We start from the raw sequence: 22808 nt of genomic DNA, 5'->3' as shown, positions 1-22808 counted from the left end.
TCATGAAAATACAGGGCATAAATAATGGCTTCAACAAGTAAAGCTTTAGCACAAATGCCCCAGGGGATTACACTCATAAGAATACAGGGAAAATAATGGCACCAAAATTAAGGGTCATACACAAAGGGTCCCAGAGGATACCACTCTACGAGCTCCCAAAGAAAATTGGTCCTGGGAAATTACACTCAATGGGCTACCAAGGAAAACGGGCCCTGGGGATAGCAACATGGGCAAGCAAGGTGAATCCCATTGTCTGATGATGCAAGAAGGAGCGAATGGCACCCACAATCATCACAGCTGGTGACAATTTCTGAAGCACTGGCAGAAATCGGTGTCACAGCGGTTCTTGTAAATGCTGTTTCCGGTTTGATGCACATTTCGATCAGCATGACGGAGCCATGCACCAAAGTGGGATTTTCTTTCTGAAAATAAAAAATAAAATGCTCAAATAGGCATGGGTGTAGTTTTCAGAGCCCATTACCACCATGGTTTTCCAGGTGGTGACGGGCTGTGACAACTGACCTTTAATTTTGCCTATATAAATTAGGTTAGTAGCAATTGAGGCCTGCCTCCGACAGCCCTGACTCCACAGGGCTTTGGATGGACTTAATCATGGAGGAGATGGAGTAATCTCTGCCGTGATTAAACCAAAGGTCCACCCGCATGTAAATACTGCGGGCGGATCAGAGTCTTGGCAGTATAGATATGCCATTGCAATGGAGTATACATAGCGTTAATTAGGCCCTAAGGTACCAAAAGGACAATCAAGTAAAGTTGATATCACAGTAACACGCTAAATGCAAGTGATGACCTAGAATGACCCTCCAAGCATTGCATACCAAGTTTACTGTTCTCGCCCCGCTCTTTTGGAACTCCCATCGCACATCTCCTTCCTATGCACAGTTTCGGAAGGACCTCAAAACCTTTTTATTCCTGCGCGCCTACAATGTCTAGTCTCTCTCTGCTGACGGCCACCGCATTATCCAAAGCGCCATGAAACCGTATGGTATAAGTGCGCTTAATAAATGCTTTTAAATTCAAAATTCAAATTAAAGACCGAGGCAGACTTATCCTTCTGACTGCTACAACTACCCCAGCTACACTGAACACATGCTATAAAGGTACACTGGCCACCGGACATATAAGGTACTTTATTGGCCGACTGCTGAGTTCTGGCCACTGTTCCTTCTTTCCATGTTAACAGGTCATTGAGATGTGATCCATGTACACCACTGTTGGGTCACGTAGATAGTCTTGGACTATCTTCTGAATTGTTAATAGAGCACCTATTGGCTGTGTTGGCATTGTATCCGCCTGCACACTTGACTTAAGTCCTGCAATGTGAAGACAACCAACTGCAGAGGTTGGGAGTCAACTTGAGGCTGTTGTGGCTGTGAGTTTGGTAGCAGGCAATGGTGTTGGTTGCAGCTGCAGATATTGTTAGCCAACAGCACAGCCATCTCTGGAGGTTCAAGGCTGCACTTCAGTTCTGCCCTGGCCATGAATTTGCAGTCATTCTTTTTCTGACAATCCAAGTCTTTTATATTGAGACACCTTGCATTGAGAAAGAAACAAAAGTGGCCAGCACTTCTTTGTACTGTGGATCCAGTATCATGAATTACTACATCTGCCCCTACACCTTGCCCTGGGTTTGCATCCCAAAAGTAGTGCAAACCTGTGCAAAATAATTATTTTGAATTTACTTTTATCCCAAGATTTGTTTTGCAATGAAAATTAGTCTGAAAGTAACACAAAACAGTGCATTACACTACTTTTCATCAAAGGAGCATTTCATGGGTGGGAAATGGGTGTTCCTATGCAATCATCCATGGCTTTTGCCCAAAAGCCATGTCTACTAACAATAGTAGAAAGGGCTTTTCAGTAAAAAAATAATGTCTCTTTGTAGCTGAAGAAATGGAGAAATAGAAATGTTTTTTCTCTTAACTTGTCCCACTTTGCATGTGTGCTGCACTGTTCAGCACACATTAAAAGTGAGAAAAAGTTAAAGTTATAAGTATGTGCAGTTCTGCATATACTAATCAACAACGTTTGGTGGTCGTTGTTTCAGTTTCCTTTGACGCGGTTTTCGCGTAAAATGTAATCTTCTCAATACTAAGTCACATAACCGTGCGCAAATTATACGTCACTGCTTTCCAGTAACGTTTAAAAGTTAAAGTTAGCCTAAGTATAGTATTTTGTACTGGAAGGGTCCCCCTCTAGTATAAAACCTTTACTAGACATGATGCAGACACCTTTGCACTCTCTTCCTCTGATGCACTTCAGTGAAGCAACTTTGGTTGTGTAAATTTGCCCCACAATCCTTGGAGGCCACAATCTCGTTTAGTATTCTTTGAGTATAAGTGAAGAATTAAACTGTTGACCAAAGAATCGCGTTGAGAAATTTTTGTTCCACCTTTTGCAAATGGTCATGAAGCAGGTGCAACAACAAGATTACTTGGCTCATTGCACTCTCCTCTTTACTGATTTCCCAAGTCATAAGTCAAAAGATAGTAGCAGTTGGATCAGGCACTCCACTTACCCCTGTTTTACCACCTCTATTGTCAGGGTTTTGGCAGTCGCATAATCATCAATAAATCTGTGCAGCTCAAATAGGCACTACAGCCTTCAGAAGGCTCATTTTCAACCTGTTGTCACCTCCAGTATGAGAGCTTTTACAGGTACTTTATTTACACACTGCATGATTCTCAACTGCTTCCGGGCTTTAAATAAATGATGAAAATGAGTGAAATATTTTTTAAGTGTAGCCAGCACGTTGCTGACTACTTGTTTTTTGTTTAGGAGGTCCTGCAGAATTAGGTTTATGAAATTTACTATACACATGACTCTGGTGTGTACACCATCAGTATTACTGCCATTCTCTATGGCAACGGACATTTGTAGACATTAGTATTAAAGTCATCAAAGATGCTGGCAGCTGTATGCAAAGTCGCTGAATGCCCCGAAAAGCATCATCGGGGTGATAGTAGCAGGTAGCTGATGCTTCGTTCCCTGAAGGAGGTCCAGTGTGCAGTGATGTGCATGTAATCAGTTACATGACAACTGGATTACATGTGCGTAGTGAGGTAGATGGACTAAACAGAGCTCTCCTTCATACCGTCATCAATTGCAGTGCTTGAAGGTACAGTTCTGGCACACAAATATTGGACAAATAGATCTGGCTGGGAGCCTTCCATTTTGGGCAGGGATCTCCACAAAAACTAATGTAATTATTTTTTTCATAAAAGTTATTTGTACATTAATGTTAAAATGCAAATATCTTATTAAAATATTTTATAATTACATTACAAATATGTACTATTTTTTAATATATTTTTAACATTAAATTATATTGATTTATATTTTAAACTACGTTAATTAATTTATTGTATTTTAACATTATTTCCTAATCGGTTTTATTGTAAGTCCCTAACTACATTCATTCTATGGAAGGATGTTGCAGTAACAGTGCTTGGCCATCTCTAGTGCTGGACTAATTCACCTTTGCGGTGGAGTAGTTTACAACCATTTGTACGTCCCTTTGTGGCTGTAGTAACTTTAGAAGGACAGTTTGTGAATAGGAATGGGCTTACGCTTTTATAGGTGGGTAGATGTCCCTCCTGAACCCTTCCCTGATTCTCCACTAAACCTTCTGTATGCCTCCCTATTCCCCTTTTCTTTAGTTGTAAGTATTCCCCATTTTCTAGCTACTCTATTCTGTCCTTCCCACATTTACTAGTAAAACATATACTTAAGTGTGCAGGGACTTCACACTAGGGAAGGAGATATCCGCACGGAAAAATATAGGAAAGACAGAAGGGTCAACTTCCCTATGTAGGTTTGTGAATAGCATTTTGTAGTACATTATGTAGTACTACAAAATGTACTGCAAAATCCAGTTTGTGAATAGATTCCGGTAATTCTAACTTTTCTAAAGTCCAACAATGTGTCTGCTTTCCCTTACATTGAAATGGAATAGAAAATGTTGCCACTCCAAAGTCCAACACTCTTCCTACTGTTGCTCAGATTGAAATGGGGATAATAAACATAACCCCTCAAAGCCCAACACTTTTTCCGATGGTTGCTTATATTGGAATGGAAACAGTAAATCTAACCTCTCCAAAGTCCAGCACATTCCCTATTGGTAGGAAGGTGAAGTATTATGTGGTGATGCTGCTTAACTTTCACGCCTCTCACAGACCCCAAAGATGGTCTTTGGATTCACAATAATAAATCCTGAGCTCAGTCCTAGTGGCGTGGCAAAGAGCAGTCAGGCCTTACTAGAGGAACATCTGTTAACCATTTTAGAGTGCCATGTCTGAACTGGGGTGGCAGAGTGGGCTAAAGAACGGTGATGGATTAAACCCAGATCAGTTGACTGGGGGTGAGTGCTTGCAATGTTCAACACTCCGTCCATCATTTCCTTTGGTTTAAGTATTTTAGAGTGCCAACATAGACGATAGGTAATTGACATGACTAAAAAAAATTCCAACACCAAATTATAAAAATAAATCAGATTTAGACACCAAAACGAACGAGATCAGATACATATAATCAGAGTAATGGATTTTAGAAGAAAACATAATACTGCAGAACTTTTGCATTGCGGTCAATGGGAAAAGTGGTAATGACAATCGGTCACTTGCAGGCCTAGGTGCATGTGTCAGAAGTCCCATATCTGATGTCATTGTGTGTCACTAATTGTATATAAATCGAAATCATTGTTGTACTAATTATTGTTATTTACAATTATGTGCTTGGTTGGTATCATGCTGGCCAAGAGTAATGTCATGTATTTTGATGGTTATCTCAGGCCCCTGCACTGGGAGTCATAATGGTAACAGTTATCTGAGCCTCCCATTTTGCCAAAGGTACAGGACTAATAAAACAACATAATTGCACAGAGAGCTATGACTATGGACTGAGTACATACATTGTTTGCAAGTATTTTCCCTGTGATAGCTCGGGCTGAAATCTTGCAGGATTTGATGGTCTCGCCAGCCATCTTGGGTGCGGTCAGAGACGCGGTCTATTTAAACTGCGCCGGTCCGCCAACACGCTTTTTATAGAGGACTCAAACAGCACACACCGACCTGCTCCAGCTCAGCGTCATGAAGCCCCTGATGCTTTTGACATTCCTGACTCAGTTGGTGGCTTGCCCTGTGGCAGAGCTGTAGGAGAAAACACAAGAATTATAAGGGCTTAATTGATAAAAAAAAAAGACAAGAATAGGTAAAACTGAAAACTCATCATGTAACAGAACGGGTAACTCCTGGCCCAGGTAACACAGATATTTTGGGATATTATGACTCGCGCTTAAAGGCATTAATATTAACACACAACTAACCCAGGGTCAAGAACATTAATGCATAACTTGTGCATGCTAATAGTCATGGCACAAACGCATGGATGTTTTTGTGGACATTTATAAAGGTTACTAAATGTTGTTTGACATTGTGTTCTTCACACAATCCAAGGATCTCAAAAGGCTGTGATAAAAACAGTGGCGCTGTTACGGACAATTCCTTTGATGCACATATGTTTTGTAATTCATGAAGTCTAGCAGGTATTATGCAGAAATGATGCAACTTCTGTAAAAACAATCATAGAAAGATTAAACCTATATCATAAATCCAGAGATGCCAAATGTTTGTATAATGATTACACTCATGAAGGGTGTATTCATATATCTTTGTATGTGTGATCCTGATTTGTATGTCTTTCAGTAATCAACCAGTACAACACTTTTCCAGTCAGAGAAGATTTTCCCGAACATCGCATTCTTACCAAAAACGGCCTTCCAATTGATCAAAGAGTCATAGATCTCACTTCATGGAGGGTGGATGAGGGTTTAGCTCATATATAGATTCCTCTGGTAACTCCGTCCCATTTTGTAAAGGTTGACAACAGGACAACATGACGGGGAAGACAACGTAATTCTCAGAGTAAGCTGTAATCCCCAAATTACAGATAGGGCACTAGGAGGTGGGTCTTTATTGTCTCTGCAACACCATGGTGCAAGTCAACAGGTAAGGTTCCATCGCTGAACATGTCAGAACATGAGGCCCACAAATTTAACGTTGCCCATATGAAATGAACTCGCAAATAATTCTGTAAGACGTAGCCAATATGTTAGCAACTTTTCAGATGGAAAACAAAATGCTAAGGCAAGACATGGCCTCAATCCAAGATCAGTTGACTAAAAGAGACAACCATCGGGTGTCACCTCCCACTCACGGTAAGACAAAAACATTCTGAAAACCCCTGCCTTTTCTGCTTCTGGTGGCGCCTTGGCATCCGCCAATTCCGCTTTCACATCGCCTACGCAGATTCAAGTGGTAACTCCTGTGCCTGTTCCTTTAGGCCCGCCAGAGATAGTCAAAAGTTTGGCTTTTTCATGATTCAATGCCACTTACATTTCATGGCTAGAACAATGGCGCTTCCCGATAACACTATCAAGGTGGCTTTTTTTCTTTCATGCTTAGTTGGGGACACTGCGATGTAGTCAATTCCGTTAGTCAAGCATGACCCTCTGTTTTATAATTTACTGCACTTACAAGAGGCCATGCAAAAACACATATCTTGTCACGCCTTTTTGCAGGTGGCAGAGAATGAATTATTGAGTCTAAGACATAGGTATCGGATCTCTTACATTACATTAAAGCTTTTAACCAGCTGGGTATAGAAGCAAAGTGGCCAGAAAATAAAATAATAGCTCTCTTCTATCGGGGACTTATGGATGAGCTGAAAGACTTACTCTCACATATCTTAGAACCACCAGATGACTGTGCCAAGTTTATCAATTTAGTGGTCAAGTTAAATCATCGGATTTATTAAAAGAAGGTTGAGAATGGAAAACACCCAGACGCTAAGCTGATCAATTTTCAGAAAAGAATAGGGGCGATTCCCAAGCTAGGGCCTCACCTGACTCCACCGAACCAATGCAAATTGGTTCTATTCGAGGACCGTTGACAAAAGATGAAAAGGATAAGAGCAGAAAACTGAATCAGTTTTTTTATTGCAGTAAAGCAGGGCACTTTGTAAAAGAATGCCTAGCCCGTCCCCAGAAATCAAAAAACAACCACCGGTGCTTCCACAGCTGCGACTTCATAAACAGTCGCACCAGCAAAAAACGATTTAACTTGGTAAGCTATAATGCCTGAACGACAGGTAGGGCACAAGGAGGTGGGTCCTTACCATCTCTGCAACACAATGGTGCAAGTCAACAGGTAAGGTTGCATCACTGAACCTGTCAGCGTTGAACCCAAGGTGGGTAAAGGAGATGCGTGTCCCAGAGCCAAGCAGCTACTGTTCAATTCTACCTGGCCTGTAGAGCCCAGGTGCAGAGTTGTCCTGGCTGTCGCTGGTGCTGAACAGGAGCTGTGGGAGAGCTGCTTTTACCGCTTATACTGTGCTGCGGGAGAATCGGGTGCAAAATATCAGCAATGGAGATGCTGCTGACGTTGGACGAAAGTTGTATGGAGTTCCCTCTACCTGCAAAATCGAGTGAAGGGGTTGGTTTCTGGACTGGCGATTAACAATCCTTGGCAGTGGTAAGTATAGCAGATGGGTGCTTCAACGTCTGGAGGTTCTGGGGAACATGGTAGCTGCCTGAAATGTCATGGAGGGCAGGGCTACAGTTCCCACAATGCAGTAGACAATCTAGATTTGGGTGAACCCTCGAAGGACCCGATGGCCAGCGATTCTTTGGATCCGGAACATTGTTTAACCTGCAGTTTGCCGCGGACTAGTGCCACTAGGCTAGGGGAGTCTGAGGTTCTCACCCAGGTCCCTCTGTCTGAGGCAACGGTGCTTTAGCCTAGGACTAGTCTCGGTAGTGCAGTTCCAGGAGTGTAGCCACAGATGGAGCGTAACTATTCATCCTTTGGCTTGTGCAAGTCCTGTTTTCGAGACTCAGGTCTCCTTTTTGCACTCTCTGATACAAGTTGGTTCAGAACCGAGGTTCTGGTGTCATGGTTAGCCCTTACATCCTATACTTAGGGGTGTCAGGGGTGTGGGTGCAAGTGGCCAATGAGCTACTAGCCCTAGCAGCTAATCTGCCCCTGAGGTGACCACACCCAAGGTGGTAAGTCAGATTTTCTACCCAGAAGTCTTCCTTAGTTGTACAGGCCAGTCAACCTACCCTAGAAGTATGAAGTATGAAGTATGGGGCTGTACATCTCCTGAATACCTAATTTTCCCACCTGTCCAGGTGCAGATGTTCCTGGTGCCAGGGTGAGGGCTGTTTCCTCCTTTGGGAGGCAGCCTGGTTGCATATCACATGCGGTGCAGCCTTTGAAGCTCTCCTTCTTGAGATGCCACTTCACTAGTGTTCTGCTTGGGTTTTCTGATCAGATAGAACTCGCTCATCAGAGCCTCACTATCCCAGCCAGAACGTTACCCCCTCCCTAGAACCTATTTACAATCCTACAACCACATAAATCTATCACCTAAGGACAGGGGATTCCTACTATGCATACCAAGATCTCACAATCGGCGGTCTCGCGATCCCATACGGATCCAGACCTTTCTGCCCATACGACAGTATCACAAGTGGCGGCCTCGCGGTCCCATACGAACCCAGACCTCTCTGCCCATAAGACAGTATCACAAATGGCGGCCTCGCGGTCCCATACGAACCCAGACCTCTCTGCCCATACGACAGTATCAGCACAATCGGCGGCCTCGCGATCCCCTATGAATCCAGACCTCTCTGCCCATACGACAGTATCACAAGTGGCGGCCTCGCGGTCCCATACGAACCCAGACCTCTCTGCCCATACGACAGTATCACAAGTGGCGGCCTCGCGGTCCCATACGAACCCAGACCTCTCTGCCCATACGACAGTATCAGCACAATCGGCGGCCTCGCGATCCCCTACGAATCCAGACTAGGCCTGGGCGGTAAATTCCGTTCCGTTCGCGGAATTTGCGGAATTTGGGTAATTTCGCGTTCCGCGGAGAACGCGAAATTGCCCAAAAATCTGCGTTCCGCGACTTCGCGTAATTTTTGCTTGTTCGCGGTCTCAATATGCGTGTTCGCGAGATATTTCACCCCGAGCACGCAAACAGCGATCGCGAACAGGAAAAAAGTATCGCGAACAAGCAATTCCGCGCGTTCGCGGAATTTCTGCGTGTTCGTGGAGATTTTTTACCGTTTCGCGGAGATTTGCGTAACGCGATTACGCAAATTCCGCCCACCCCTAATCCAGACCTCTCTGCCCATACGACAGTATCACAAGTGGCGGCCTCGCGGTCCCATACGAACCCAGACCTCTCTGCCCATACGACAGTATCACCAGTGGCGGCCTCGCGGTCCCATACGAACCCAGACCTCTCTGCCCATACGACAGTATCACAAGTGGCGGCCTCGCGGTCCCATACGAACCCAGACCTCTCTACCCAGACGGCAGTCTCAGCACAATTGGCGGCCTCGTGATCCCCTACGAATCCAGACCTCTCTACCTAGACGGCAGTCTCATACGACAGTTCATCCTATGATCACCATAACATACAAAAAGGGAATCAGTCTCACTATTCATCAGATCACACAAGGATTGCCAGTTTGGGCATAGCCTGTTCTCAGGTTTGAGGGGCTCCTCTTTCCCTTAATCAGTTACCACTTACCTGATCAGGGTTAACATCTGTTCATGTAGCCGCAGCTATTCTGTTAGGAAAGCATCTGTCTCTCAGTTCTTCTCCGCCTTCAAGATGGCGTCTGTCTTCCCTGGAATAAGTAGTAGCTTTACTGCTAACGGCTAGATGCTGCCTACGGACTGAACATGTAACTGCCTCAGACTTTCACTAATATAGAGGTGCGTTTCCTCATGGAAAATTCCGGCCCGTAACCTGCCGCCCACCAAATTCTTGTACCTCCCCGTACCAAGGACACGTTCCCAGCCGGCCGGCCTGATGTAGTGTCTTCGGCATGAAGAAAAATACAATCCTTCGATAAGGGCCGGCCTGAACCGGTTCTCTCCAAGCGAATAACACCTCATAACTAAAACATTACGTTTGACCTAGAAGAATCCCAAGCTGCCAGAGCAGAAAGAAAGATGGAGTCTCTCCCGTTTGAGGCCTACCAGGCCTGAATTCAGCACGGCTCCATGAAATACCCTCACTACAGGACAGGTTATCCCTAATACTAACGAATCTATCCCCTAGGCTATATGTGCAAGCCCTGATCTATGGGGAAGAGCACAGAATCATGTCGAAGTGCCTAGTAAATAGGCTCCATTCACTACTCTAACCCTTAGGCTTGAATGGTAAGAGACTGAAGTCACATTCAATCACCTGTTAATACAAGAAGACCGGGAAAATCGAGCAGAACATTTCACCCTTGACTTCAGTCTATTATACATTCATTAAACAGAACTAATATCTATGGAAGAATAATATGAAACAAGACTAACTGATCTATGTCTAGTACCAGGTGTGCAGAATTGAAGTAGTGAAGGAATACACTGAATAAAGCAACAGATAGAAATCAAAATGCCGATAGTAATCAGAATACCTCCTAATATTTGACGTAACATATGTAAATCAGGTAACCAATTAAAGAGCCAGTCAAACCAGCCCTGGTCAATGTGTTTTCTAACTTCTTCTGTCAAGTCATGTAATTTGTCAATGTGAACCTGAATGGATTTTGTATGATCCGACAAGTTAAAACAACAAAGACCCTCAAAATCAGAACAATCGTGTCCATGTTTAAGCAAAAGATAATCAACGGCCGCTCGATTTTGCAAGATAGCTCTACGTTCACCCTGGGCGTCTAATAGCATGTCAGACAGGATTGTAGAAGTATGATTGATGGATTTTACCATCCAGCAGGCCATTTTCTCAATAGATTTGGCATTATAAACTGCCAAAGCAGGAACACCAACAATTGAAACAGCCAGGCTAAGGTATTCAGACTTGGAATATAAATGCAAAGATGAGTCACAATCATCCTGTAACCTCACTGTATCTCGAATCACACGAGAGTTGGCATTCGGATGTGAGGAAAACATGAGCAAGCTCAGTCTAGTAATGGCACAAGGGCCTCCAGAAATATTTGCGGGGATATATGGCCAGGAAGTATTACCACATGAGAAAAGCCATCCGGCAGGTAGTAACATCGTGCGATAGTGACTGGGGGTAACTACCATACTCTTGCAAGTCATGTTGTTCTGAACAGAAGTACATGTTTTCGGTGTCCTTTGAAAGCACAAAGTTCGTTCATGAGCGGTGAATGAGGTGGCACCTTTCAATTTTAAACGCATACATTCAGAAATCGCACTAGGATCACAAGTAAGGAAAAAACATAAATCACCTTGTGTGATATTATAGGTAACTATTTGGGACTGGACAGGCGGTATCGGGTCTGACAGTACAGTACACAAGGGGCAATACTCATGGGCAGCGAAATCGCCCAGAAGAACATTGGGACGAGCATTTGTTATATTAAAAATATGAGTCAGGGTCTCCAATGAAGCAGGGACAGCAACCAAACAAGTTGCCAATATATCAGTTACCGATCTCATCGGTGTCAAGCAGAAATGAGGGGTCTTCGTCACTTGCTTGGCCAATGTAACCCAAAAGTTTGGCGACGAATCCCACGCAGCGAAGGAACGCGACACTCGGGTTCTCAACTCAGCCCGGTTTGATGGGATCCCTCTTCTCTCGTCGTACCATCCCAAAAGGAGTCCAATGCCGACACATCCTGCAGCAACAGTCCAAAGAATGATCTGAAAAAGAATCAAATACAGGCATTATTCATTCTCGTAAGTAACATTTGTCAGCCGGGACTGCTTCCCAGCTATCTTTCCCTGGTCTCATAACTAAAATGGTATTGTCCTGACCGGTTGCAATCACTTCTGCTTGTTCAGGGGGATTCTTAGGCGACTGCACCCAAACTCTGGCCCCAGGATTATCTGTGGAGCCAAAACCTTTCTGGCCTCGTACCGTTAGCAACGTTGGGGCAGTGCCTTTTGTGATCTCACCGCTGAACACAGGCATTATTAGCAATTGAGCCACTCGGTCAGTTTTATGTATCAGTAAGTCAACCTCACTGCTATTCAGCAGGAGCACCTTAATCTCTCCCTGATAATCACTATCAATGATTCCTCCAAGCACCTGAATGCCTTTTACAGCCAGCCCCGATCTAGGGGCAATTAATCCGAAATTTCCAGGTGGTATCTGAACACCAACACCTGTTTCAAGGATGACTCGATCTTTACTTTTTATAATGGTGTCATCCATGGCATGCAAGTCTAAACTTGCCGCCCCTGGGGTCGCTCTGCATGGAGCCAAAGCTCCGGGAGTAATCTCCCAGTACATCACAGTCTCCCTGATCTCATTAGGTTGAGCATCAACATTCGGAGGAAACAAACGCATAAGTGGGGATTCAGCATTTAGAAAAGGACGGTTATTCAAAATCAATAGCGCTTGAGGCAAAAAAATCTCGCCAATTCTTATACTTGTCATCTGTTAATTTGCGAAGTTGGTCTTTTAGCAGTCCATTCAACCTCTCCACAAGACCCGAGGCCTGTGGATAATATGGTATATGAAATACCCATTCAATATTGTTTTCCACACAGAATTCCTGTACCAATCTTCCACGAAAATGGGATGCATTATCAGATTGAATTTGGAATGGCACACCATAATACATCATAATCAATTCCAATGTTTTAATAGTATTCAATTGAGTAGCTTGCTTACAGGGAAGGGCCACCAACAGGCCACTGTATGTATCAACAATAGTGCAAACATATTGACAATTCCTACTCATAGGAAGTGGACCAATGTAATCAATCTGCCAAATTTGAGCGGGCAATTTCCCGCGATGTAAATGACCTTTAACAATTTGGGGCACTTTGCGCTGCCTGATATGCTGACAAATGGGACAATGTAGAATAACATTTTTAATTAAATCTAGGGGAATATAAATTTCTCGTTCAGCAGCCCACCTGCTAGTGGCTTTTTCTCCAAAGTGTCCTGCTTTCTGGTGGGCCCATTTCGCCAATCCCGCAATATCAGAATATTGCGTGTCCACCACTGCCTCAGCAATTTTAGATTTCTCATCTGCAATGTTATGAAAGAATTTGTCAAGAGAGTCTATCGGGGTATGAGCATCCACATGGAAGATTGTAACAGTACTCTGTGGGAGCATTTCCCAAATCTCCTGCCATAATTCTTTTCCCCACAATTCCTTGGAATGGATTTTCCAACTATGGGAATGCCAAGTCGGTAACCAAACTGCCAGTCCATTGGCAGTAGACCAAGAATCGGTAAAAATATGACATGTGCCAGGTAACTCTTGTTTCAGAACTTGATAAACAGCATAGAGTTCAGCAAATTGACTGCTCTTACCCTCACCAGTTGTACTCAGCAATTTTTGTGTGATCGGATTATAGGACACTGCCTTCCAATGCCGTTTCGTCCCTATGAACCTTGCTGAACCATCCGTAAACCAGACATGGTTTCTGTCCTCTGCGGACAAATCATCAAAAGGTTTACCCCACTTAACAGGAGACTCCTGTACTAAAGGTACGGAACATTCACTCTCAGTTTCAGTTGATGGCGCCCGTGCCACCTGCTCATGCAAAGATGCAACTCCTTTTTGTCCCACACGTGCCCTGTCTTGTATATACCATTTCCATTTAATCACACTCGCCTCTTGAGCGTGTCCAATCCGGTGAGTTTTCGGCGAACTCATAACCCACTGCATGATAGGAATTTCAGGTCGCAAAACTATATCATGTCCCAAAGTCAATTGCTCGGTATCCACCAGAGCCCAATAACATGCAAGTAACTGTTTCTCAAAAGGTGTATAACGCTCACCAGCATCAGGTAACTTTTTGGTCCAGAAACCTAACGGTACTCTACTCTTGCCTTGTTTCTGCCACAAACTCCAATTCGCATAAAGGCCTTGTACAGACACATTCAAATCCACATCACCATCACATACAGGCCATAAATCCAGAGCATGCTGAATTGCTTCTTTAGCCAGACTGAACGCATCGTGCTGTGGTTTACCCCATTCAAATGCATTCTTTTTACGAGTGACCTGGTACAAAGGGGCCAATATTTGACTCAAATGAGGAATATGCTGGCGCCAAAATCCAAACAAACCAATGAAGCTTTGGGCTTCTTTCCTATTTCTCGGAACTGCAAAATCAAGAATTTTCTGTTTAACCTGAGGGATCACTTCTCGGTGCCCTTCATGCCAATTAATTCCCCAAAATTTCACAGCCTGGGACGGACCTTGTAATTTATCCGGGTTGATTTCCCAACCTTTCTCACGCAAGCACTCAATGACTCTATCCAATTGGGTCTGAACTTCCTCTTGTGATTCACCTTGGATCAAAATATCATCAATATAGTGACATATCTGAATTTGTGGATGAACTGGTACCTCAGCCAGATGCTCTGCCACCAGCCGGTGACATATCGTAGGACTATGCACATAGCCCTGAGGAAGACTTCTAAACGTCATCTGACGCCCGTTCCACGTAAAACTGAATTGTTCCTGACACTCAGGGGCAATCGGAATCGAAAAGAAAGCATTAGCAATATCAATGGACGCATACCATGTACCTGGATGTTTTTGGATTCTTTCAATTAGGGTAATAACATCCGGTACTGCAACAGTCAAAGGGGGTGTGTGTCTATTCAATTCTCGATAATCAACAGTCATGCGCCAAGAATTATCACTCTTACGTACAGGCCAAACAGGATTATTCCAAGCAGAAGTAACTGGGGTTATAACTCCTGCATCCACCAACTCCTGAATAGTGGTACTAATCTCTTCATGACCACCTGGAATACGATACTGCTTCTGACGAACCACTTTTGTCGCCTGGGGAACTTTTATGGGGGGCATTCTTAAACGACCAACCCGTACAGGCCTGGACGATATATAATGTTTAGTTCCAAATTGGTAACATCCATCATCTAAGTGCAAAGTCATTCCTTTCAAAATATCAATTCCAATTATGAATTCTAAGAGTGGCACCACTAATACAGAGTATTCTTTTCTAGGAATTCTACCTATTCTCATTTCAAGTAAGGTTTGAACTGCGGGAGTTTCCTTTCCACCTAATCCGGTAATTGTAAAAGGCTGACCTTTAAACTTCTTTGATTTTCCATGAATAAGAGTGGCCTCTGCTCCTGTATCTACCAATGCTCGGGCCCTTTGGATATTACGATGTCTCCAATAAATATCAATATCTACATAGGGTCTATTATCTCTGTGAGCCCATCTGTGTACTGGAGCTTGACCTATTTCCTAGTCCTTTTTATTGTGTTCTGTGTACCAGGATAAATCAGGATAAAGACTCTCACGGTTCCTAGGTATCGATACCTCCTGTTCATATCCATCTCCATTACGGAATGGATTACTGTTCCCTGCATTGTACTGCGGGTTTCGATCGGCCAATATGTGTCGATCCTCTCTCCTTCTCAACTCAGGGGATTGATCCCTATCATCTCTACGTCTGCTGTTAACACAATCATCTCTCCCCCTCTCTCTTTCCCCCTCTCTCTCCCTGTCTCTCTCATGACGGGGGGACAAATCACGCGCATAACGTCGATCATCACGACGATCAGAGCGCCCACGGCGGTCGTCATCACCGCTACCGTCAGAGAAACCACGATCACACTCAGTTGTCCGAACACGCCGGGCACCCTCCTTTCGATCCAAGCCACGTTTGCGAAACATTTCCCACAAACGAGAAGTAGTCTCACCATCAATGTCCTCCTTTCGCACACCATCAGCCAAAAGAGCAAGAAACATATCACGTCTAGTAAATTTATTTTCACCAGGAGTACGAGTGTCAGGCCGGGACTGCCGTTCAGGTTTAAACCACTCACCCAACTCACCGAGTTGGCGTACCGATTCCAGCACCACAGATAACATGTTACTAGTCTGATTAATCAATAAAGTCATCATGACCTGCTTATAAGCAACAGGGGAAGAACGAATAATACGATTCCGCACAGAAGATGTCAAGAAAGCATCAAGCAACCGGTCAGCAGTATTCAGAAAAATTGCCGTTTTCATCACCTCCTCTTTGAGACGTTGCGCAGCATCGCGCAAAGTATACCACGGTTTGTCATTCACAGGCCAGTCAGACTCAGTAGGATATTTTTGATTACAACCCTCAGTCGCCAATTGAAGCAAAGAAATTTGACCACCACCATTAAAGTTACGAAAATGATCCTGTACAGTAGAATCCGAACTCAAGGAACAAAACTTCAAACAATCGCCAGCATCCAACATAATGCCAGCAGCGCCCAGTTCATAAAGGCGCACCATCCATGTGAGCAAGGGCTCACCAACTCGCTGCCGAAATCGTTGCAAAATATCACTAATTTCTTGTTGAGTAAAATCCTCCAAAGAGTCTAAAGCAATACCATTCGGAGCACCGGGAGCCTGCTGCACCTTCCGTCGAAAAACTGGATGCACCGAGACCGCGGGATGAGCATCACAAGGAGCTCGACCAGTACACGTAGAGGAACAATCAGTGGAAGAAGCATTGACCCCGCTCGAAGGACGAGCGGAATCACGGGGTGCACCATCAGAGGCGCAAGAAGCAGATTTACAAGCACGGCCGCAGCGAGAGGACTCGCGCTTGGCAGACTCCTCACCCGAGGAAGGAGAATCACTCGAGTTCCAGATATTACCATCCCATTCATCAGGATTCCAATCCAGTCCGGCTTTCGCCACGACCAGACGCACCTTCCGCGTCGAAACCCGACCACGCCGATTTTTGTATTTATAACGAGCAATTCGCACAGCCGCCCTCTCGGCAATAGTTTGGTACGTCTCAAGTTTATCAGCAAGCAACTTATTTTGACACCGCAACAAAGTATGAGCATTCTGAATCTCAACAAAGTTCGCTTCCAAATCCTTATGCAAGTTCTGCAACTTCAACAACCTCTCATGGAGAATCCTGTACGCAGACAGAACAATCCAACCTCTGCGCCCTAAAACGGGAAGCTCATCACCCTTAGCTACCGGCGCCTTCTGTAAGCAAGTAATCACATTAGCCGGCTCCGCCAGGTCCAAAAAAGAATTCCAATTCTCACTCAAACCAGTAGAATCAGCCCACTCACGGGCTAAGGCTTCATAAGGCGTTGAATCCCAGCCGGGGATATCAACGGGCAACTTAAAAGTAGATTTAGACTTTCTAGAAAACATTTTTGAAAAGAAAGAAAAAGAGAAAAAGAAAAAGAAGAAAGAGAAAAGAAAACTACACGCAGGTAGATACAAATAATATACTAACAAAACCACGCACGCACCAAAGGCAAATACAATATAACCACAACGCACACAGGTTTCGTAAACGGTTCGTGACACCAAATGTTCTGCTTGGGTTTTCTGATCAGATAGAACTCGCTCATCAGAGCCTCACTAACCCAGCCAGAACGTTACCCCCTCCCTAGAACCTATTTACAATCCTACAACCACATAAATCTATCACCTAAGGACAGGGGATTCCTACTATGCATACCAAGATCTCACAATCGGCGGCCTCGCGATCCCATACGGATCCAGACCTTTCTGCCCATACGACAGTATCACAAGTGGCGGCCTCGCGGTCCCATACGAACCCAGACCTCTCTGGCCATAAGACAGTATCACAAATGGCGGCCTCGCGGTCCCATACGAACCCAGACCTCACTGCCCATACGACAGTATCAGCACAATCGGCGGCCTCGCGATCCCCTACGAATCCAGACCTCTCTGCCCATACGACAGTATCACAAGTGGCGGCCTCGCGGTCCCATACGAACCCAGACCTCTCTGCCCATACGACAGTATCACAAGTGGCGGCCTCGCGGTCCCATACGAACCCAGACCTCTCTGCCCATACGACAGTATCAGCACAATCGGCGGCCTCGCGATCCCCTACGAATCCAGACCTCTCTGCCCATACGACAGTATCACAAGTGGCGGCCTCGCGGTCCCATACGAACCCAGACCTCTCTGCCCATACGACAGTATCACCAGTGGCGGCCTCGCGGTCCCATACGAACCCAGACCTCTCTGCCCATACGACAGTATCACAAGTGGCGGCCTCGCGGTCCCATACGAACCCAGACCTCTCTATCCAGACGGCAGTCTCAGCACAATTGGCGGCCTCGCGATCCCCTACGAATCCAGACCTCTCTACCTAGATGGCAGTTTCATACGACAGTTCATCCTATGATCACCATAACATACAAAAAGGGAATCAGTCTCACTATTCATCAGATCACACAAGGATTGCCAGTTTGGGCATAGCCTGTTCTCAGGTTTGAGGGGCTCCTCTTTCCCTTAATCAGTTACCACTTACCTGATCAGGGTTAACATCTGTTCATGTAGCCGCAGCTGACTAGAAGAATAGGCTACCCTCTTATACAAGAACACACAGCACATGTTGGTTCACTACAAACTGGATACTTTATTACTCATTGCATATACAATCACATAACATTACGATATAACACATAACCTGCAAAGAAAAGTGAAAGATTAAGTTGTACACTCTAATAAGAAAGGGTCGACATCACCTTAGTAGTATGTAGCCTGCACTCAGTGGTCATCTAGGCTCCCTTCTCGTCTGTGCCTCGGCTCGCCTGGAATCACCCTTCTCCGAGTCACTGGGACCTCTTCCTTATCGGCTACTCTCTCCTCTCTGGTTATTCTGTTAGGAAAGCATCTGTCTCTCAGTTCTTCTCCGCCTTCAAGATGGCGTCTGTCTTCCCTGGAATAAGTAGTAGCTTTACTGCTAACGGCTAGATGCCGCCTACGGACTGAACATGTAACTGCCTCAGACTTTCACTAATATAGAGGTGCGTTTCCTCATGGAAAATTCCGGCCCGTAACCTGCCGCCCACCAAATTCTTGTACCTCCCCGTACCAAGGACACGTTCCCAGCCGGCCGGCCTGATGTAGTGTCTTCGGCATGAAGAAAAATACAATCCTTCGATAAGGGCCGGCCTGAACCGGTTCTCTCCAAGCGAATAACACCTCATAACTAAAACATTACGTTTGACCTAGAAGAATCCCAAGCTGCCAGAGCAGAAAGAAAGATGGAGTCTCTCCCGTTTGAGGCCTACCAGGCCTGAATTCAGCACGGCTCCATGAAATACCCTCACTACAGGACAGGTTATCCCTAATACTAACGAATCTATCCCCTAGGCTATATGTGCAAGCCCTGATCTATGGGGAAGAGCACAGAATCATGTCGAAGTGCCTAGTAAATAGGCTCCATTCACTACTCTAACCCTTAGGCTTGAATGGTAAGAGACTGAAGTCACATTCAATCACCTGTTAATACAAGAAGACCGGGAAAATCGAGCAGAACAACTAGCCAGCGTGTCAGGAAATGAGGTGTGACCTCCTTCCCATCCAGGCCATTGTTTCTGACTCCAGAGAGAGTTCACAACTCTAAGCAGGGGGTGAGATTACTGTCTTGGCTGCAGCAAATGCAAGCTGCCAGTAAGAGCACAGGAATGGCTGGGGCAACCAAGTGGGCAACTTCTTAGCTAGCCACCTGGGTGCACGCCACATGGTCTTCAACATGAAATTTGTGTCGGGGTAATGAGGCATGTTGTTTGATACCAAATACGACATATTTAGACTGTACCATAATGGAGCTGCTAAACTTGAATTTGCCCAGGTACCAGCACATGTTATCCTATAGACCGTCTATCACCTGCAGTGTCCTTTAATGGTAAAGGCAAATATATGGACATATAAGTTTGCACTTACATACCCACACCTTTAATATAATGCATCCTGCCTCCTGGGATTTAGGAGACCTTCCTTAGGGGCAGCTGGCATATATTCAAAATTGTGCATTGACTTGTGTGGCAAGGGCAAAGTCAATTTCAAGCAGTTTATACTGCTCCTGCAGTCTGCAATGGCAGGCCTGCTGTCAGTAGTTCACTTGGGTCACTCAGGATGGCGCAAACTAGGGGGTTAAAGGCCTTTGCCAATTGGAGTTACCAATTCAAACTTATCAGTTTTAGGGAGAGAGCACTGGCACTGAGCCCTGGGCAGCAGGTTCCAGTGCACTTTTAGAGTCATAACCATCAGCATTGGGGCAAAAAGTGGGGGGTGGCTATACAAAAAGGGTACTTTCCTACACTATTGTTGCTTCAATTGGATGGGAAATAGTAAATATAATCCTTCCACAGCCCAACACTTGCTGTCCGTTGATTAGGTAGGACTGGGAATAGTAAATCTAACTCATCCAAAGTTAACACGTTTTCTTCTTTTGCAAACATTGGAGTTATAATAGTAAATCTGGCTCCTTTAAAGTTCAACACTTTTTCTAATGTTGTTTATTTGGGATTGTTGTTATTATCTTATTATTAATTTCTTTTTTCATTAATGTCTTTAATGTTTATATTATTTATACAAAACAATTGTAATTGTTTCTTTAATTTGTATGTTTTTTCATTTTCATTTTAATGTAGTGTGATATATATGTGTGTTAATATATCTTTGTTAATTTACCTTTTTAAGTTATTGTTTAATTTTAATTTTTAAGTTATTGTTACTAGTTTTAATGTAATTTGTGTTACTTGAGTACTGTTTTATATATATTTTAAACTATATATATTTACAAATTTAGTAAGTGAGTCTACTATGCATAAATAGTTGACTTGGCATTTACTTTTATCACTAATGCAGTTGTTATAGCACTTTTTCTAATCTTTGTGGCACTTATTTGGCACTGTTCACTTTAGTTCGTCAACAGGCGTAAAATAATATGAATATCATGATGATCGTTTAGGTTAATTCGATACTACCCTTGAAATGGGCACTTGCCATACTACGAATATGTATTATATGTTGTTTTTATTGAAATTTGGTAGATAATGTAAGCAACTGTTTTTTATAACAGAAAGCGAATACCATTTTGGAAAGTTTTATAGTAATGAGACAATGCTGTTCTTTAGTGTTTAGCCTTTTAACATCATGAAATATTAGTCTGTTGTCTAGCTCCACGTGAGATATGGGAGGAGCTAATTTTAAGGTGCAACTGTATAAAAACACTATTGGGTTTCAACATGTCATGTGATCAAGACCGGGGAAACCCGGTCGAAACGCGTCATGTTGCTGGAGGAAAAATAAAGCACGACATAACTTGAACTGCTGAGTGGTCCGTACCTGATTTTCCGTTTTTTGCAAGAGGACGTTTGGTATCAGGATTATGGTTTTGGACTGTTGTTGTGCACTTGGTGAAGAAGATGAAATAAAAACGACATCCAACTGACCTTGCCGTGTTGTGAACTCCTTGGTGCCGTGGTCGCTCTGGTGGGGGACGCTGCCGAGTTTCCTTTCAATATATATATATATATATATATATATATATATATATATATATATATATATATATATATATATATATTCAATGAAAAACCAAAGGTTTCAGGGGCGTTATAGTTAGGAATTGGCATTTAAAAAACCTTTTAAATTCACTGAAAAAACCATTGGTTTCAGGGGTGTTATAGTTAGCTGACATTTCCCTCGTACAAAACCCTAGAAATTCCCGTTATAGCTAGTTCAGCTAACTATAACTCGCGCCCCCGCAATGCACTGCTGATGACGTCACATATTACATCACTCATGACATGGTCAGTGACATCACTGATGACATCACTGACGACATCTCAAATGACATCACTGATGACATCACTGATGACGTCATCCATTGAGTATGTGTTTCTGAACAGTTTTATTATGTTTAATATATATAGGGAAAGGCCTGTTGAAAAATAAGTGGGTGTACAAGTGTGTGAATGGATGATTTTCTAGGTGCGTAACTGAGTCTATAAGTGAGTCATTAAATGTATCTTAGTGCAGACTAGTGACTAAACTATGTGAATGTCTGTATGTGTCTGTGCGTTGGTGTATAAGTGGCTGCATGGTTTTGTGAATAGCTATATGAGTGTCTATATGGGTTGTTGATTGGTTGTCTGAGTATCTGTATGGGTGCCTGAGTGTTTGTGTAGGTAGGGTGTGTGTGACTCTGTGACTAGATGTGTGAGTGGGTGATTCAGTGGGTGCATGTTTTTAAGAGTGCATCTGTGATGGACTGTATGGTTGGGTGAGTGTATGTATGGGTGTGTTAGTGATTGAATGTATATCTCAGTTGTACATGTGTCAGTAACTACATATGTGAAACGCAGTGTATATGTGTGTAAGAGTATATAACTATCTATATGTGAGAGTGTGTGATGTTGGGAGTGGCTGTATGCGCCATAGTGCAAGGATATCTGTGTCATGTGCTGTTTGTTTTTCTGCCGGAAGACACAGAATTTGTTAGTATTTTTATGAGTAAGTGAACTTGAGTGTTTTTAACTGTATAGGTGAGTAAATTTTACTGTGATTAATTATTTACATGACTGACTAGATGTATCAGTACCTCAATGGATGATTGGCGGTGTGTGAGTGTCTATATAGGTGTATAAATGCACAGAGTGACTGTAAGTATGAGTGACTGTACAGGTGAGTGAGTGGAGATGTATGTAGACCTAAAAGTCAATGAGTGGGTGAGTAGTTATTGGTATTGGAGTATCTATGGTTGTAAAAATGGCCGTCTGAAATTTTGAGTCGGTGTATCAAAGGTTATATTAGGGTGTGAGAAGATGCACTAATTTACCACATGGATGACATCATCAGTGATGTCATCAGTGATGTCACTTGAGATATCATCAGTGATGTCATCAGTGATGTCACTGACCATGTCATGAGTGATGTAATATGTGACGTCATCAGCAGTGCATTGCGGGGGCGCGAGTTATAGTTAGCTGAACTAACTATAACA

At 43.7% G+C, this 22808-nt stretch overlaps 1 long non-coding RNA gene across 1 annotated transcript in view; it reads right to left on the bottom strand.

Annotated features, from left to right (window-relative positions):
* Positions 1-22808, bottom strand: part of LOC146830846 (uncharacterized) — a 62084-nt gene that overhangs the window by 1998 nt on the left and 37278 nt on the right. The window contains exon 5 of the long non-coding RNA XR_014961201.1: positions 5091-5168. This is a non-coding gene — a long non-coding RNA (uncharacterized LOC146830846). The remainder of the gene's footprint in view (positions 1-5090; positions 5169-22808) is intronic.

Source organism: Triturus cristatus, chromosome 5_1 (assembly GCF_964204655.1).
Source record: "Triturus cristatus chromosome 5_1, aTriCri1.1, whole genome shotgun sequence".
In the NCBI taxonomy this organism is placed as follows: domain Eukaryota; kingdom Metazoa; phylum Chordata; class Amphibia; order Caudata; family Salamandridae; genus Triturus; species Triturus cristatus.
Note: the sequence above shows the minus strand (reverse complement) of the source record. Positions and strands in the feature narration are given on the sequence as shown.